At 36.0% G+C, this 20881-nt stretch overlaps 1 pseudogene across 4 annotated transcripts; it reads right to left on the bottom strand.

The window, feature by feature from the left end:
• Positions 1–705: 705 nt before the first annotated feature.
• Positions 706–19500, bottom strand: LOC149552273 (cell number regulator 10 pseudogene; annotated as a pseudogene). Of its 4 annotated transcripts, none has more exons than XR_016352893.1 (2): positions 18537–19500; positions 706–1037 (listed from the first exon to the last, which is right to left on the bottom strand). The product of XR_016352893.1 is annotated as a cell number regulator 10 pseudogene, transcript variant X4 (transcript). The 4 variants fall into 4 exon arrangements; XR_016352892.1 differs by lacking the exon at positions 706–1037 and adding an exon at positions 4581–5289; XR_016352890.1 differs by lacking the exon at positions 706–1037 and adding an exon at positions 11384–13390.
• Between the last annotated feature and the right edge of the window lie 1381 nt (positions 19501–20881).

The raw sequence follows: 20881 nt of genomic DNA on the forward strand, positions 1-20881 counted from the left end.
TGATAGATGACATCACTTCAAAACACAAGACTAGCATCATAAAAGTACACACCCTATCCACCTCAAGACCAAAGAATCTTGAAATCAAGGTTCACATTTCTCAAATCAAAGTCCAAGAAGGAGGCACAAAACCAATAAAATACATGTGAAAAAGATTCAGAATAGATAGGTCACATAAGAAACCGATGGCTAGGTGGTCACAAGGAAAATTTTAAAACTAGCCCCTCATCACATCAAAGTTCATGAAATTAAACATAATCAATGAAAACCAATTCACATAAGGCACAATACCTCTTACTAATCACCAAGAGGGAGTAGATGTTTAATGATACCTTGCATCCAAGGGCCGCTAAGAACATAAGAAAACTTCACATGCATCACATGCAATTTATCTTGATAATCACACATTTCTAAATACAAAATGGAACATGCAATACTTTTACAAAAAAATCCATGTTCTTCCTACATATCATACTATGTTATTTCAAGAATCTCCTAAATCTAGTATCAAAATTCTCACACCACATATGTGTCACGTCATTTGTACAATATAAGGTATATTTTTATTGCTATCACAAGCCATATTTTGAATTTATGGGTATTCTTAAATGAGCGCATAGGTCAACCATCATTTGACTATTTCAATAGATAATAGAAATTCACATCCTTCTTGGATCACACATGCAAGAATAAGTGCTTCAAGTATAATTCAATAGTTTTCATTTATGCATTCACATAAGTTTCACTCAAAATATAATCATAACCATTTGAAGCATGCAGATTACCAATCATTCTAGAAAATTTCCATTTTGACAATCTTTAAAAGAACGCAATGTCAACTTAAAATCATGACATACATAAGGAGTATAATATCCTTCTCTATCATACATTATCATAACTAGGAAAACAGGCAACCCATGTCATCAACTCATGCAACATAAATTAAGCTAGTTGACTTACAGTTGTGCGTCTAGCATAGTGAAATCACAGCCCAAGTGTGGAACCAAGAGCTCTGATACCATATGTAAGAACTACCCCTGCAAAACCAATGTCACATCAATACTCTCCATAAATTTTGAAAAATTCAACAAGAGTCAAGGTCCTTTGAATATTGACTAGTCAACATTAATTCTCAATTATCATTAAATTTAAAAGAAATACATTTACTAGATACCAAATACCAGAATACTGAGATGGTCCGAACAGGATGACTGGACTATAAAGGAGCTCCAGAACCTATCTAAGAACACAAGGGCAAGAATATTGTAGGAGTGTTTTTCCACCCTACCATGAAGCTATTAAGTTTCCCAGGAATCTTTCCTGACATGAAAGATACCTAGCGCGAAATCAAGGCAGTCTAAAGAAGAAACTAAGAAAAGAGTAATGAAATGTGTGGTTAAATAAAATTGTGTTCTAAAATCATTCACTAATAACATGGATAGTTAAATCAATGTATGAAAGAAAATCATTAGCATTCCTTGATCAACATTTATAGATCTATTTTCTGTCACATTTGAATTTCCACTATGCACTACTAACATATAGCCATACAATTAAACTTGCTAAAAAGTGTAAACACTTAATGGATACATTAAATTTGTCATTCAGTATTGTGTTATTTCTAACATACCAATAAAATGTAATTTGTTCATAAATCAAGCAAGACCAAGAATGAATAACAAGTTAAGCCGCATCTTGAATAGTTCATCAAAACTCAACTATCCAACAGAGAAAAACATTACCAATATACTCACATGTGGATTTAAGTCACCATATCAGACACACATCTATTCATCCTATCTACCCTTCCCTGATTTACCCATTATCATCACCCTTGAAAAAATCATCTTTCTCGCAACAAAACATTAATCACATGCAATTAACATTTTAAAGAATAAAGTTGTAACAAACATTTTTTCATAACAAAATAAAGGTGATCTAGAAAGAATTTTCCTCAACTAATTATTGAAACAAAATATATTGAATTCTTTTTCATGAGACATTAACAAATTTTAACTACCAACGATTAACTAAGATAACAAAATCCAACTGAAATAACTGTAATAATGATAAACTGAAATAACTATAATAACGATCAACTGAAATAACTGTAATAATGATCAACTGAAATAACTATAATAATGATTATCTAAAATAAGTATAACAACGATCAACTGAAATAACTGTAACAATAATCAACTATAATAACTATAATAAGGATCAACTGATATAACTAAAATAATGATTCACTATCTTTCCTTGCATACAAGTAAAATAAGTGCATAACATGAAATGGAAAGAAGAACATATGAGAAGTATCTAGTGAGTCTTTAATTGGTTGTGCAAGCTTTGACTTTCGATAAGAGGAGAAGCATTGACTTAGGCTTAACCTCTCAATCTCAGATCATATTCATCCCCACACAATCTATTGAATAGAAAGGCCCTCCCTATCCTAGGATCAGGCTTGCAATACTTTTAGTCCAACCACCTAAGCATTCCAGTATTTAGATTGTCTGCACGGTTATGGACAGACATGTCTAAATAATTAACATTATTGGCATCAAGTGATCATAGATGACAAACATGCCTTTAACGACCTTGGCCAAGGTTTTCTAATGGATTTAGTGACCCGATCACCACCGCTTGACTTGACAATAAGGAAACAATAGTATGAACAAGCATGAGCTATTAATGAAATTAATTTAGAATTTGTTATGTCATGTCTGACTTTTATTTCCATGTTATTGAAGATTCCATCTCACCTCTTCACCCTTTTCCATAGTTATATAAGCGGTGAGTCCCAGGTGTTCGAATCTCAAAGCAATCAGCTTTGTCTGTTGATCCTCAACTGATATAAGAATATTATATGTTTTCAACTTATCACATTCTATGATCTAAGAAATGTAACTTTAAGACTTGCAAAATAATTATCATTTGATTCTAACTTTCAACGACATAATAAAGATATGATATCATGTCATGGATACTTGGTTTTTACTCATCATAAACAGTTATGTCCTAAAGAGGGACTAACCGATGATATTTTAAACAAAGATGATTTGCATCATAATCTGGAACTGTATCTTACTACTATAATATTCAAAATGCAGTAATATCTGATAATAGAACATACTACAATGCTTGGGATATGGACAATCACATAACCTAGTAAAATCTAGAAATAAAATGGAGTCTTGCTAGATGTTATCAATCAGCCCCACCCTTCACGGAAGAAACTCTAAATGCAGACTTAGTGTGGTTGCTAATTTTATGCTTCAGCAAGCAAAATATATGATGAGTTGTTAATTCACGGCTAGGAAATGAGCAGAGGGAAATTGGTAGTAAAAATGCAGAGATATGTCGTTTGATATATGCAGAGGTATCCGATGTTATTTTCATGCTCATGGTCTCTTTCGACTTCATAACATAAGAAAGCATTTGAAGTCTCTTTGGCTTCCAAGAAGCCATAACTCATAAAGAAGAGACTTGGCTCTTGATAACCAATAAAATATGCCAAATGTACATTTCAGGTTTAAGCAAGAAATTGAATAAATATGAAAAAGCATTTTAAGGTTATAAATTGAGGATAATTATAATATATATCTATCTACTTGCACGTAGATGCACTTATGAGGTGGCATCATATTATTATAAAAAGAATATTATGGTCACTTTTATTCCTATATCTATGTGCACGTACATAGGTATCCATTATAATGATGTGGTGGAAAAATCAATCAAAAACCATTTGAGATACACATTATTTTTAATTAAAATAATTAATTTTTAAATATTCATTTAATAGCTCATGCAGATCCATTGATTGTATCCTGATGCTCAAGTGACTAGGTCCTTACCAAGGCAATTAAAGTCATACTTGTCAACCTAATAATTGGACTAAGCTAGTATCCCATTTCGTTGATCAATAGTTCATCAATGATCGCAATCTTTGTCCTAAAAAGAAATACAAGAAAACCAAACATTAAGAAAAATGGGACATGATTCCCCATTTTTATAGAAGACAAATAATCACATTCACCATGTAGATCTTGTAATACAAACACTTCACAAATGTATAGAAATTTTTCCCATTTCATCTGATTCAAACCTTAATTTACAAAGCATTTTAATTCTATATCATGGCAAAATTTCCTCTTATGAAAATTTTTAAACGCAAGCTCTTCTTATATTTTATATACACAACATTTTTATCTTTCTTGATTAAAAAGAAACCAATTAACAACATTTATTATTAAATCACATAATCCATAAAGCTTTTAAGATCCATCTAACTAAGAAAAAACAATCCTATTATCCTTTCACCAAAAGGGAAAAATCGATCCAAAAACACAAAGGACACAAAGGAAACAGTAGTTCAAAATACAACCATAAGTGCAGATCGTTACACTAAAATCAGGGGAAAGAATCACCAACACTGGTGATTGGAATGGATTTCACTTCAAACTTGTCATAGGTCATAGATATTCATTTTTGAGAAAGATTTAAAAATAGATTGATCTTGTCAAAGACATACCATTTTCACATGACATGAAATCATTGTGGCACTATACCAAGGCAACTACAAAACTCAATCATAATTCAAACTTCATATTCAAAGAGTCTTTACACTATCCATTTTCTCACGCTAAAACTTTATAAATCAAAATGTGAAGTAAGATAAATCAAGCAATCTTAAAGCCTTAACTCACACCCTAATATCGATATTATTTAGGACAAGAAAACATAGAAGGAATGAAACCTGATTTCTCTATCCCAGCTCGATTGATTTCCAAGGTTCTTGTGACTGAAACCTTTCCACTTTGCTTTCCCTTCTCCCAAAAATCATTCTCCCCTCTGGTTTGGTAGAGTGCATAAGAAAAGAACCAATGATCAATTTTTGCAGATAGATCCAAGTTGTATTTTCTGCCACTTGATTGATGGGTCCCTCAAATTAATGAAAAAGGTTGAAGGATTCTCCTAATTAGATGCCAATAGAAGCCATTGGTGAACAAAAACCTTCATAGGTATTGTCCAAATAAATGGAAGATCTCGTTGTTCGCATTTTCCCTCCTTAAAGAGACGTCTTCATTGGAAATGGTGGAATCCGCATTATGAAGTAGCATCATAAAGTTAGCTCATTTTAGGCTAGAGCCTTCTCTTGCTACTCCTGTCATAAAGTGTGTGATTGATTTTTTTAAGGCTTCATTCTCCCACCACTCTAGGCGGCTTCCTCCTCAGAGATCCAAGACATGCATCCCAAAAAAAAGATAGAAAGTAGTTTCCAGAAACCTGTCATTTATTCCAACAATAAGATGTAAACATTTCTACCTAAAATTAATCACAACTTCCTCATCCCAACGGTTTCTTGATTAATTTGTTTTAATCCATTTATCATTGTAAAAAATGATTTTTTTACAAGCATTACAAATACACGTGGCAAGATAATTATTGATAAATTTGATAGATGAAATGTGGGTTATGACAAAACGAAACCCCATTCTTTTGAAAATCAAGAGAATGCTTGAGAAAATGAGTGATAACTTGGCCTCCTCAAATTAAAAGAAACCCCGAACTTTTGAAAATTAAGAAAAAGCTAACATAATCTATGTAATGTTCATCTAAACAAGATGAATATAAACTAGGGTATAACAGTGAATCATGTATGCTAACACAAAACATAAGCAAATATTAGCAGCGTGTATATCGCCCTAGGGGCCTCCACCTGCCTGGCTCCCAAAAGAGATAAGAAAGAAGATGGCTCAAAGAAGAGAGAGAGGCACTCAAATAACAACATTTAAATTGGAGAAAGACGAATGTTATTGTATGGTGAAGGTCCACTTTTATTGAACGAGATTCCTACCCTTAGGAGGACATATAAGTAAAGGTGGGTGTTAAAAGTCTTCTTGCACCAATAGAGAATGAGCGAGGTGTATGTAACTAGTTAACAATTTTCTAACTGTAGTAGCAAAAAAATCGTCAACATAATCTATAAAATGTTATCATCCCCAAAATAAGAATGCACACTACAACAGGAGAATATGAAATAGTTACGCACGATGTATCCACTTAAAGAAGAGGGTCCTCGAGACAAGGTAGATCATATAGTATAAAGAAGAGGGTCCACAAGACAAGGTAGATCATATAGGAAAGAAGTTGATGAAAGAGTTTCCCACACACCCATGTGAGAACTGTCATTAACAGAAGTTATATCCTCCAATAAATGAAGAGAATCACTAAAATGAGATGCTACAACCAGACTACCAATGTGACACAAGCAAGAATCCCAAAAAGTTGGCTATATAATAAGAGGAAGATCCTACAAATGTCAGTTGATGCATCACCAGCTGACATCTTTGATGAAGTGGTAAGCATCCCCATCACAAGATCAGTAATATCACCAATTAGTGTGTGGAAATATCAGGCACAGTGTCATCATATGACCGTATAAGAGTCTGCCAAGCAGTATTGAGGCACTCATTGTTCTCAATATGATGTAGAAAACCCATGCAAAATGTCAAATAAAGATGTTCACATAAAATGTCACAATTATGGAGCCATTAATGGCAGGGCCCGTGCTGTTGTTTTGCTATTTTTTTGCTATTACTAGCTGCTCAACTTTTTGTGGAACAATCTGTAGAGCCTCATGAATGGTAAAGTTTGCTGCACATTTGTAAGCAGCCTATCAAATATTATTTCTAAATTAGATTTTAGTCATATTTCTTGCGAATATATTTGAGAACAAAATTCTAGGCAAATAAAAAGATGGAAAAAACATGGTGAAGACACATGTAGCTTTTTTGAATAAGCAGTTGCTCTAATTTCTAGTCCCCTTTTTTTCCATGACTTTTTTTCACTTCCTAAACAATAGCTGCTACACTAAGGTAGGCAAAGATTCAAATTAATTCTTTTTCTGACACTGCTTAAATTTAAGCAGTTATTGCACTTAAGCAATCGTATGGGGTACGGCGTTGGTGTGCTTAACAAGCTAATTCGAAAAAACTTGTTACAAAATATAGGGGATAGAGACTCTCTTTGACTAAAACTAAGGTTGCAAGGAATGACCACGTCCTTTCATGTGCAAATTATAAAAAAGAAACCCCAGAGCTGAAGAACACTGCAACCCAGCCCACACCTAAAATATTTTGGCACTACATATTTGGTGCAATTACAAAGGAGCCCAATTATGCATTTATAAAGCATAGTGATTTATAATTTTCTGAGTGACTTGGAAAATATTAAATTTGATTATAAAACTTGAATTTGAAGAGAAATTCTATAAATATCAAAACAATCTTTTGAAGTTCAAAAACACAAGTTTGAGCAATATTGCAATAACACTTGCCTCTACTACTATCTAACCTAGAAACATTCCAATTGAAAACAAATAACTACCTAATACAATAAATAGTTGATGTGTGTACAAAAAAATGAACAAACTAAGCACAATCTTATTCACCAACAACGAACCATTCACTGTCGAATTCTATTTATAGAGGATATGCGAAGAGATGAGAATGACAACTCAATCATCTGAAATAGAAAGATTCTGATAAAACAATTTTATGAAAATCAATAAAAATTTGCCATATCCTAAAAAGTCTAATTATATCTACATATACTACCAATTAAATGAATATAAACTAAAGAACAATAATAAATATTTTTCATCAACAAAAAGTCTATTGAAGAAATTCAGAAGTATCAAAACCTTGCCTTAACTCTAATAAGCATTTTAGCAATATAATGTCAATAACAATCTACTAATGTTATGTTGTTCTCATTTCTAATAATCTCTCTTCAAGAGATTGTGCGACATAAAATCTTCTCAGGTTGGATTACACTTAAATGCAGATTCACATATATACCAGCTGTACCTTGTCTAATAGTTCTTGTGAACATTTTCTGAGCAACGTGTCAAAAATAGATACAAAAAGATTTCCTCTTACCCAAACAAGTGACTAGGTGCCTACATGAAACTGCATTAGTAGTGCAGACTAGCTCAGTTTATATATATATTGCTTATCACTATTTTCTACTAAAAGTTATGAAACAGATGGGCTTTTGCAAGGAGTGGCTTGAGCAAGTTTTTGCATGCATCTCTGTGGTAGAATATTTGGTTTTCATTAATGGCATGCCATGCAGTTTTTTTGAGGGTGCCAATGGTTTGTCATCCTGGCTGATGTCCTTAGCCACAGTTTTTGTGCTGCTGTCAAATGTGGCCACCAGTCGGGGATCTGAATCATCAATGAGCTTTCCCCATTCTCCCACCAGTTGTTTGATGATGACACATTATCGATGGGGTTGTCTACAGTTGCTGAGGCTTTCACAATTAGGATAGTTTTGGATGAGTATGTCGAATGAGTATGTCGGTGCATATTGTTAATGTTTGGTAGCTTTAGTTGGATAAACTATAGTGCAAATATATGTGTGTGTGTGTGAAATATAATATATATATATATATATATATATATATATGAGATATGAGATATTTATTTGTCATTGTATTAATTAGATACTAATGAATAGACATGTCCCGTGAAGGGACATGTCTATCCATACTTCATCCTATATTGAAGAGATGGCTGCCATTTGGAAAGCATATACCATAAAGGCAATGTCACTACATTTGCAGCATCCTCCTGAACTCAACACATATGGACAGGCAGTGAATAATATCTCGCATTTATTTTTTCAATATTAGCAAGACAATTCAAAGAAGAATTGTGGGTATTCTGATGTTCACAATTGAAAAGCTCCCTGCTTCGTACCTTGGCATCCCATTGTTCTGTGGATCTACCCATGCCTGCACAGGGAAAGATTTAGTTGAGAAATGTGAGAAAAAGATAGACGGTGGGGATGCTGGTTGACCCTTGCGAGTTGGATTACCATGCTCAAGCTGGTCCTTGCTGCCATTCCAGGATACAAATTATAGACATTGAAATCACGAAAGGGATGGCTAAAAAGCTTAAGGCTATGCAGCGTCAGTTCTTATGGGAAGGATCTAATAAGGTAAGATGTATTTCTCTGGTCTCCTGGAACAATGTGATGAAGGGATATGAGTAAAGTGGTTTGGCTGTCCATAATATTGTAATCCAAAACAAAGCACTTGGTGTTAAACTCATCTGGCAGATGTTCAAATTTTCAGAGGCTCTATGGTGCAAACTTCTGACAGTACAAATATTTAGACTATCCAGACCACGACAGAATTTGGTCAATTGCTATCACACCAAAGTGCTCGGCCATTTGGAACTTTATGTGTGAATGCAGGCCTCTAATCAATACCCATCTGTCCTGGTGCATCAGTAATGGCAACAAGGTGTACTTCTAGGATGATTCCTGGAATGGTTTTGAGGTTTTGTCTTCTATGGATGGGCTCAGCAAGATCAAAGTATTTCTGTTACTCACTATGGCACAAAGCTACACAATTATATTGATGTGGCTGAGGGTGCTGCTGGGGTGCACTGGTCGAGGTGTGAGTTTGATTACCTAAGTACGGACTTGCAGAGAAAGAATTTGGATGTTTTGAGCCTCCAAAATATTGCCATAACCAATGAAGAGGATTCAATTGTCTGGTGTGCTGCCAAGTCTGGCGAGTACTCGGAGAAGTTGGGATACCTGGTTTCAAAAATTAACAGGAAGCAATATAATTGGCCGATAAAGTTAGTATGTAATAAGTTTATTCTACCCAAGACCGGGGTCTTTACATGGCTGGTACATAGTGGGAAAGCTCTCACTGGTAACAGGTTGGAAAGACTGAGCTACTCTGGTCCTTTTCGCTGCCCTCTCTGTATGTCATCCACAAGAACTTTGGATCATGTTTTACTCTGCTGTGACAGTGCTTTCCAGTGCTGGAGTTTTGTACAACAAGCTTGGATGGTTGGATCCCCTTCCCAGCAGCGTTGGTGGTCTATTTCAATGCTGGCCTGCTCTTGGTAACAGCTCATTATGGTGTGGCCTGTGGTTCTCCTCTGTGTCTTTGCAATCTTTGGCAAGAAAGAAATGCTCGCATCTTCAGATATGTGGCCTCTCCGCTGGATATTGTTCTGGCTAAATTGGAAGTCAGCATTTTGGAATTTCTTAATGTTGTTGTGACTACCAAATGGTGCAAATTTTTCTCTTCCTGTGATGAGCAGATGACGAAAGAGTGGTGCCATCTTATTCCTAGTCCCCCCTTTGCTCCACAGCTTATTTTCAATTCCTAAACAACTGCTGCTCCACTGAAGTAGGCAAAGAATCCAATTCATTCTTTCGCTGACATTAAAAGTTTGCATGGGAACACTCAGCCGCTTAAATTTAAGCAGTTATTGCACTTGAGCATCCGCATGGGGATATTAAGTTACTGTGCTTAACAAGCTAATTCGAAATAGAACTTGTTCCAAAATATAGGGACAGAGACTCTCTTTGACTAAAGCTAGGATTGCAAGGAATGCCAATGTCATTTCACATGCAAATTATAAAAAAGAACCCCCCAAGCTGAAGAACGCTGCAATCCAGCCCTCACCCCTAGAAAATGCATTATGGCACTACATATTTAGTGCAATTACAAGGGAGCTCTGATCATGCATTTGCAAAGCATAGTGATTAATAATTTTTGCGAAGGACAGAAAAAAATTAATTTGATTATAAAATTTAAATTTGAGGAGAAATTCTATAAAAACCAACACAATCTTTTGGAGTTCAAAACTCAAGTTTGAGCAATACTGGAATAGGGCTTGGCTCTATTACTATCTAACCTAGTATTAAAACAAATCAAACCTAAAAACATTCAGATTGAAAACAAATAACTACACAGTACAATAAGTAATTGATGTGTGTACAAAAAGATGAACGGACTAAGCACAATCTTATTCCCCAACAAAAAAACCATTCACCTCTGAATTCTATTTTGTAGAGGATATGTGAAGAGATGAGAATGACAACTCAATCATCTGAAATAGAAAGATTCTCATTATTTATTTATTTTAAGAAAATCAGGAAAAATTTGCCATATTCTAAAAAGTCTAATAATAATCTATATAATCTACCAAAGAAATGAATATAAACTAAAGCACAACAATAATAATTCTTCATCAACAAAAAGTCTATTTAAGAAAATTAGAAGTATCAAAATTTTGTCTCAAGCCTAATAAGAATTTTAGCAATATAATGTCAATAACAATCTACTAAAGTTATTGTTGTTCTGGTTTCTAATAATCTCTTGAAGAGATTGTGTGACATATATTCTTTTCAGGTTGGATTACACATAAACGCAGATTGACAAATATATCAGCTGTACCTTTTCTAATAGTTCTTGTAAACATTTTCTGAGAAACGTGTCAAAAACAGATAGAAAAGGATTTCCTCTTACCCATACAAGTGACTAGTTGCCTACATGAAAACTGCATTGGTAGTGCATACTAGGTCAGTTTATATATATATATTGCTAATCACTATTTCGGCTGATTTCTAATAATCTCTCTTGAAGAGATTGTGTGACATATTCTTTTCAGGTTGGATTACACATAAATGCAGATTCACAGAAATACCAGCTGTACCTTTTCTAATAGTTCTTGTGAACATTTTCTGAGCAACATGTCAAAAACAGATAGAAAAGGATTACCTCTTACCAATACAAGTGACTAGTTGCCTACATGAAAACTGCATTGGTAGTGCAGACTAGGTCAGTTTATATATATATACATTTTTAATCACTATTTCTGCTGAAAGTTATGAAACAGATGGGCTTTTGCAAGGAATTGCTTGAGTGGGTTTTTGCATGCATCTCTACGGTAAGATATTTGGTTTTCATTAATGGCATGCCGTGCAGTTTTTTTTGAGGGGACCAATGGTCTCTGGTACGGAGATGCCTCATCTCCTTTTCTATTTGTCATCCTGGCTGATATCCTTAGCCACACTATTTGTGCTGCTGTCAAATGTGGCCACTGGTCTGGGATACAAATCATCAATAAGTTTTCCCCATTCTCCCACCAGTTGTTTGTTGATGACACATTACTGATGGGGTTGTCTACTGTTGCTGAGGCTCTCACAATTACGACAGTTTTGGCTAAGTACATTCCTGTGTCTGTACAAACAGTGAATGATCAAAAATCTTGCATCTATCTTTTCAATACGAGAGAGTCAATTCAAAGAAGAATTCTGGGTATTCTGAAGTTCAGAATTGAACAGCTCCCTGCTTCATATCTTGGCATCCTGTTGTTCTGTGAATGTACCCTTGACTATCTCTGGAATAATTTAGTTGAGAATGTGGGAAAAAGATGGATGGTTGGCAAGGACGCTGGTTAACCCTTGCAGGTCGGATTACTATGCTCAAGTCAGTCCTTGCTGCTATTCCAGTATACATGTTGTCCTGCATCGAAATCACTATGGAGATGACTAAAAAGTTTACGGATATGTAGTGTCAGTTCTTATGGGGAGGATCTAATGAGTTAGACATATTCCTCTGGTCTCCCGGAACAATGTCACGAAGGGATATGAATGTGTTGGTTTGGCTGTCTCTGATATTGTGATACAAAAGGAGCAATTGGCGCTAAACTCATTTGGCGGATGTTCAAATCTCCGGAGGCTCTGCAGTACAAACTTCTGCAATACAAATATTTAGACCAGGACAGAATTCTTTCAATTGCTATCCCACCAAAGGGCTCAGACATTTGGAACTTTATGTTCAAATGCAGGCCTCTAATCACTAACCATCTGTTATGGTGCATCAGGAATGGCAACAAGGTGTACATCTGGGATGATTCCTGGATCGGTTTTGAGGTTTTGTCTCCTATGGATGAGCTCAGAGAAATCAAAGATATCACTGTTACTCACCATGGCACAAGGCTATGCCACTATAATATTATATTGATGTGGCTGAAGGTGCTGGTGGGGTGCACTGATCCTGGTGTGAGGTTCATTTCCTAAGTATGGATTTGCGGAGAAAGATTTTGGATGCTTTTAGCCTCCAAAATATTGCCATAACCATTGAAGAGGATTCAATTGTCTGGTGTGCTTCCAAGTCCGGCAAGTACTCAGTGAAGCTGGGATACATGGTTTCAAAGATTGACTGGGAAAAATGTAAGTGGCTAATAACATTGGTATCGAATAAGTTTATTCTCCCCAAGGCCAGTTCCTCCGCATGGCTGGTATTTAGAGGGAAAGCAATTACTACTTACAGGTTGGATAGACTGGGCTACTCTAGTCCTTTTCGCTGCCATTTCTGTATGTCAGCCACGAAACTTTGGATCATGTTTTACTCTGCTGTGACTTTGCTTTCAAATGCTGGAGTCTTGTACAAGGCTCATTATAGTGAGGTGTGTAGTTCTCCTCTCTGGCAATGATTCTTTGGCATCTTTGGCGAGAAAGAAATGCTTGTGTCTTTGGAAATGTGGCCTCTCCGCTGGTTGTACTCCTAGACAACATTGAAAAAATTTGATTACTGCTACACGATATAAAAAAGGGATTCGTTTTAAAATTCAATAGTAAATGTCAATTTAATAATATAAGGATGCAAGACATGGTCTAACACAACTCTAATGTAGAGATAAACAAAGCACAGACGAGAAAATACAAACCCGAAATGACAGGACACGAATGTGAATCACAAACGCAAAACCAAAGACTCACTGAAAAACGTTCAGATTCTATAAAAACCCAGAAAGTATTACATGCATTCTCTAAAGAGAGGCATGAGTATGTAGCTTCCCCTGCTGTGAGGATTCACCTTCCATGGAATCATATCCTTCTACTCTTTCCTTGAGCAGGTTTCACGAAACATGAAACATGAACCTGAAAATACCTCTAAATACAGGATTTATCAATCCAATCTGGTTGTCAATTTCTCTTTGTTGAGCTTTGTACAGTTGCAGAAGTCTGGATCTTCTTTCTCTTCCAGTCCAACCCTTCTAACACAATGAAGTAGAGATCAACAAAGCACAGATAGGAAAACACGAACCTGAAATGATGGGACACGAATGTGAATCACCAACACAAAATCAAACTCACAGAAAAACCTTCAGATTCTATTAAAACCCAGAAAGCGTTACATACATTCTCTAAACAGGAGCAGGAATGAGCAGCTTCCCTTGCAGTAAGAATTCATCTTCCTCATAATCATAACCTTCCACTCTTTCTTTTGAGCAAGAGGTTTCACTAAACATGAAAACCTCCCAACACAGTATTTACTGATCCAATCTGGTTTTCAATTTCTCTTTGTTGAGCTTGTACAGTCGCGGAAGTCTGGATCTTCTTTCTCTTCCAGTCCAATCCTTTCTCCTATCTCTATCCTTCTTTACATGCCTTCTTGTTAAGTCCCTCCTTCCATATCGATAGACATAAGTTGTGGCATAACACAACATTTACAGACGGAATCAAAATAACATCCGGCTGATAATACGTTCATCTGGATGCTCCTGCATCAGACTCTCCAGGCAGAAAGAAATCACGAGTTCCTACTCATGAAGGCTGCAATATTGTCATTTACTTACTTTTTCCGCTTCTTCCAATTGTCTTGTCTATGCATCCCTTGTCATGCTTTCTCCAGATGTACTTTGTTCTTGTCTTGTCTTGCTGAGTTTCTCCACCTGCACTGTTTTGTTTTCCACTTGTCATTGAAATGCAAGTCTTCTGATTTCCTTTCCAACCTTAAACTACCATAATTCTAGCTCATCATCATTCATCCATTCATCTTCTTTTCCACCAACATCAAAACCTTTACATAAGTCTGCGATTTTACCAACAGCCTCATTCCCCTACTACCACTCCAATATTAGCTTCTTGCTGAACTTGGCAAATTCATTCTTTTACCTCCTTATCTACATACTTACTATTATCTTTCTCTTTTCTAGGCCTACAAACAGCCATATCTTCCTTTCATATTCATAAATTTCACTCAAGCTCTTATAATCACCATTATAAAAATCAGATTGGATACATTTTACCTCACACTTATCATGTTGCCTTTTTGCAAAGTTTGCTAGAGGCTCTGGAGTACAATCTTCCTTGTCAGCACTTATGGCTTTATTTAGGATCCATTGTTGGTTGGGCTTCTTCTTCTTATAACCATGACCTTCACTAACATTATCTTCTTCTGCTATGGTTGTCTCTTGTCTTACTACCCCCGTTTTGGCCCTTATTATCTTGGCATGACACCTTGCTTCCCCTATACTTGTCTTGTCCTCATATCTCCTTTGACATTTCACCATAGCTTCCATCCTCGGTCTTGACTTTGCTAACATAGGCTTTATCTCCAGCCACAACTTGATTCACTTTCCTTCATTGTTCATTAACAATTGATTTCATTTTCCAATATGGAACTATATAGCCATGATCTCCTAGTTTAATTTTCTACTTTCGAACCTGCATATCCCCATTCTTGTTTTCAATTGCATAATCGAAAACCACATTAGTACTCATATTCACCTCTCCAATATTCTATTATTCCAACTTCCTGCCAACCTTGACTTCATGGCCTATAGTTTTCTCTTCTTAGTAGACTCCCCTTTGTGTTGTGATGTGAAGCCTAATCAGACTCGGAAGTTTATTTGGCGCTGTTTTCTCCCCATATTATTTCTACGGAGGTTTGGGGTAAGACGGGGTCAAGAAGCAACGCCCCAAGTGCGCTCCCTGTCGCAATACAGGGTGGGGTCGAGGGGCAACGCCCTCTGGCAATTTTTGCCAAAAATGACCTTATATTGTAAAAGACATTGGCTGCTATTTTTCCTATTGGACGACTTATTCTAACCCTAATTTTGTAAGTAGAAAAAGCTTATATAAAAAGGCTTAGGGTTAGGGATTTCATAATGTAATGATGATATTGTAGCTTCTTGCGGCGGTATTGAGTTGTAAGGGATTGCGAATTGTAATCATTGGATAATAATAATATTGGACTTGTTGTTGGTGGACATAGCCCAGGGATTGGGTGAACCACATTAAATCTTGATGTCTTGTGTTCTCTTATGTTGGATCAATTATTTTCTGATATTGGTTATATTTGCATGTAACTGTTATTTCTATCTGAGGTTAATCCTAACACTTTGTGCTTCAAATATCTTCCCTTTATCTTGAGGCACCGTGTAATGTACAGGGGCTACAACCCGATTTCTTCCATCAACTGTTGTAACTTTCTTCCACTCTTTCACATCTTCAACTATTCTTATAGGAACTTTTTCTTGTATCCTTTGTCCTCTCCAAGGTCTTGCTCCTGGTCTTCCTCATACATAGATTCACATTCTCAATCATATCATTAGAAAATAACTCAAGAGACCAAGATGTCACCTTAAGTGCCTCCTTCACAGACACTTTCTTCTCCATTCCCATTTCTTCTTCTAGTGCTCCTTGCTGCACCTTCCTCTCATTGTTCTTCAAGTCTTCCACAAAGACTTCTTTCACCTTTTGTCTACTTCTTGTAATCACACCATTATCAACAATACTCTTTTCCAAGATATCCATTCTTCTTGCAATCTCTTCTAATTCTTTTTGTAACTTTTTGTCCTCCAACTTGTCCCAATATCTTTCTCATTATGGGATTATCACAGATCTTCTAACACCAAACTCCATTCTTTCTACTGTTGCAATCCTCTGCACTCACAGTTACAATAAGTTGTTTGTGTCTCCCTGGCTACCGTCCGCCCTTACAGGTCTCCTTCTCCTGCAACAAAGTCTCCTGGGGTTTATTTGAGACACAACCACTCGACTCTTTTCCCACACCCTCTGGTGCTGGCACAGGTTGCCTTACTGTTGGCACTCTACCCATGCACATAGAACCAACCGCTCTGATACCATCTGATGCAAGACAGGGACTAACACAACTCTAAAGTAGAGATCAACAAAGCAAAGATGGGAAAACACAAACCCAAAATGACAAGACACGAATGTGAATCACAAACACGAAATCAAAGATTCGCAGAAAAACCTTCAGATTCTATTAAAACCCAGAAAGTGTAATTTACATTCTCTAAAAAGCAGCACAAGGATGCAACTTCCCTTGCAGTGAGGATTCATCTTCCTTAATCATATCCTTCCACTCTTTCCTTGAGCAAGAGGTTTCACGAAATGTGAAACATAAACAGGAAAACACCTCTCAACATAGGATTTACCGAACCAATCTGGTTGCCAATTTCTCATTGTTGAGCTTTGTACAATCAAAGAAGTCTGGATCTTCTTTCTGTTCCAGTCCAATTCTTTCTCCTCTCTCTGCCCTCCTTTACAGGCTTTCTCATGAAGTCCCTCCTTCCGTATTGATAGACATTAATTGGGGCCTACCACGATGTTTACTGACAGAATCAAAATTACATCCGGCTGATAACATGTCCATTTGAAATGTTCCTGCATCATATAAACATCTACAAATTGATAACAGATCACTGAGTGCACTCTAAAAAACATTATATTTATTTTTCAACCCAAATTTATTCAAAAGTATTTATTTAGATATTATGACCTGCGTAAGGTTTAAATCTCATTAAATTTAAAACCAATTTTACACATAAACAAAATCAATGCTTCAAACTCAATTGGAAGTCAGATCGAGTTCACACCAGTTAAAACAAAGCAAATTTTCCAAACAAATCAACAATATTAATGTTCCAGAAATTCATTCAGAACATCTACATCTTCCAATGCTAAATGTCATTCATCATCAAAGGGTATGCTTAGTTTCCAACTTCTAACATCATTTCAAGCTGCAATGTCGAATTGCTGAACATTGTCCATTTGTGATACAATTTCCTCACGCCCATTGCAAATATTTCAGTACATATGTATACAACTTGTGCATAGATAAATAAATGACTGTTTCTGAACATACTTCTCTATGTTCAAAATATCTTTTATATTAAAAACATTTCTCTAAAAACAGTGTAAATTTTGTTCGTATCAATATTTTACAGCATACTATGTCGTACGTCACCCAGAACGCGTGCAAAAGAAGATTGCAGAAGTAAATCAAGATTATAGTAGTTCAATAAAAGTTGCAGTAGATCGCATTCGAAGCTTATATGCTTATGTGAAACCGCAATACCGTATTCAAGATATATAATACTGCGCAAGAGTGCGCTGCATAGATGATATACAAATGAAAATAATAACATTCATAGACCGAATAAACAATTTCCCATAATCAAATTCAATATATATAAACAGTAAAAAACAATAACCTCACTCAGCATATAAACGAAGTGTTAACATCTTTACTAAGAGATGTAACATTACACATATCCTTCCTATATGGATTGAAACGATAGTATACAATTATATAGAGTATATAAACAAAGTGCTAACATCCTTCCTCAAACATGTAACATAGCACATATCATTCCTATATGAATTCAAAAGATAGTATACAAGTGCATACAATATACCTAATAAAATGTTAAAAATCAGGTGTTATATTCCCACCTGAAATCTATAAATAATGAGCCTGGATTGTAGTACATATAAACCAAATATACAGTCATTTTATTTTCTGGAAAGTCTTTTCAATAATGAACTTCAAAACATCATAAATCTTATATTAACATCTTCCCCAGATAATTATTATAAATGTAATTGAATACTACCTATTATAATACTGTTGCATCATATATGCCTTTTCTTCAGTAGTTCATATATTGTTGCGGAGGAGCCATCACAGATGTGGCACGCCGTGCTTCTTCTGCATGAGCCCGAATATGCAATTCTCTATACTCCTGACAGAATGCACAAGGCCAGCACAACCAGTGTACCAGGCAATCGGGCAAGGGCCTTTGAGGAAGATTGTACTTTGCGCGAAGTCTACTCCTATAGCCACATGAATAAATGCAGCCTAAAGAAGTAAATTGCTGAACGATGTACCAAACAAGAGCAGGAGCAAGGCAGGAAGTGACACCGTCGTCCAGTTTTTCTACAACTTTCCCGAAAAGAAAACAGGGGCAAAAGCAGCCAATCAGGCAGACGGGTATGTCTGCCATGCAATTACAGAGGTCTGTACTCCATTCAGATCTGGTTTCTTGCTGCCACACAGGGGTTCCATAGACAGGAGGAGATGGTGCCGTGTACTGCTGATAAAACAGAGATTGAGGAGGAGGTGGAGGTGGAGGTGGAGATGGAGATGGGTGTCCATAGGCGACGGAATAGGCGTGCCCTTGCCCGTGAATTAAAGGCTCATTTTCATTCTGGTCTTGCAATCCCCGGGCACCTGGAGGAAATGGGGGTGCAGAAGGTTCAAAGTCGGAAGATTTGGAAGCCATTTCAGACGACGGAATCGAGTATCTAGAAAAGAACTCAGAATCAAGTATATGTACAGCAGAATCGTCGTATCAAACCCCGAACTCTTTAAATCAATGGTAACTGGATAGCAGACGACAATTTTAAAAACTTCGTCTCGACTCAAACTACTCTTCAATAATATCCTAAAAAAAGTGGTGGGGGAGTTCTATTTAGTGAATGCAATGAAAAAGATTTTAGTGACATTCGCGAGACTATTGGTCTAAGGGAAGAAAATAAGAAGTTTGAGCCTGTTAGAATTTCTCGACATCGTTCCTTTTATTCTCGATTTGCGTTAGAAAGGTAGCAGTCTTGTATAATCTTGTTTCTTCAAAAGGTTCTTTCATATTGTCTATATAGAGATTGTTCTTGTATTGGTTACATATATATCTTTGTATGCAGTACAAACTTTGACAAAGTGTCATTCTGTTTTCACCACTCCCTTGTTGCAAAAGGTACACATTTTTCACTCTCACCCTTCTTAGAAACTTTTTATCTACCAACCTCACATTGTAAATGATGAGAGATGGTTGTTAATTGAGCAATTAAAATTTTGTCATTTTCTTTAGTTGAGAATCTTAAATATTCTTTATCTCCATGTTCTCATGTGTGATTAAATTCTTTGAGGTAATAAATTTTTTGTCTACCAAAGTGTTTTGTCCACGTGATAGCCTTGAATTTCTCTAATACCCATTTCTTTATCTCTATATTGGTGTTTAGAAACTCCTAAAGATTAATGTTCTATTTGTTCAACCACTTGCTATTTTATTTCATCTACTCTTTTTTCCCTGCTTTCTTGCTCCGTGTTAGCCACCAACTTAGGACAGTGATGCTTATCCATACTTCCCACCATTTCTAAATAGCTTAGTGATAAAATAATTGTTGAGGCCTCAATCAGAGACATGCTCACCTCTACCAAAAGGATCTCGTAAGGAACAATTGACTTGACCTTGAGGATAATAGTAATGAGATACTTTTGGACTCTTTCTATTTACCGCTATTTATGATTTGATAAGTCGCTCCCCCAAAACTCACAACCATAAAAAATAATTGGAACCACCAAAAGATCAAAGAGGCTCGTCTGACCCTTCTAATCCCATAGTTTCTCTTTCCAGCATCTACTCTAAAGAAGGTATGAGGCGTTCCATCCCCCCTCTATTCTTTTGGATATGTGTCTCCCAACTTAATCTGTGATGAAAGTCAATTCCTAAATATTCATACTCCACAATTTCTAATAGGTTGCTCTCAAATATGAATGTGTGATGCTTCCTTTTTTTCTTTTTCAACGAAAAGATCATGACTTTAGTTGTAGTGGTATTGACTTCCATCCCTACCTTCAAGCAAAAGGTCTCTAAATTTCTCAAACGCTCTCTCAAATCTTGACCATTTTTTGCAATAAGAATAAGGTCATCATCATAGAGAAGCAATTTTATCATGTAATCTACCAAATGTGTGTCTTCTCCATCGAATTTGTTTAGCCACTCTTCCAACTTATCATTGTAGAGGCTGAGCAAAGTAAGGGATGAAGGGCATCCCTTCTTGACCCTAATGTTGCTCCCAAAAAATTAAGACATGTCCTCTTTAGTTATGATTTTTGCCTTAACCCATTCATACAATTTATAAACTACAACCCTATACTCTTTTGGAACTTCTAGCTTTT

Source organism: Cupressus sempervirens, chromosome 6 (assembly GCF_028749045.1).
Source record: "Cupressus sempervirens isolate cs-2001-9-10 chromosome 6, ASM2874904v1, whole genome shotgun sequence".
NCBI lineage: Eukaryota > Viridiplantae > Streptophyta > Pinopsida > Cupressales > Cupressaceae > Cupressus > Cupressus sempervirens.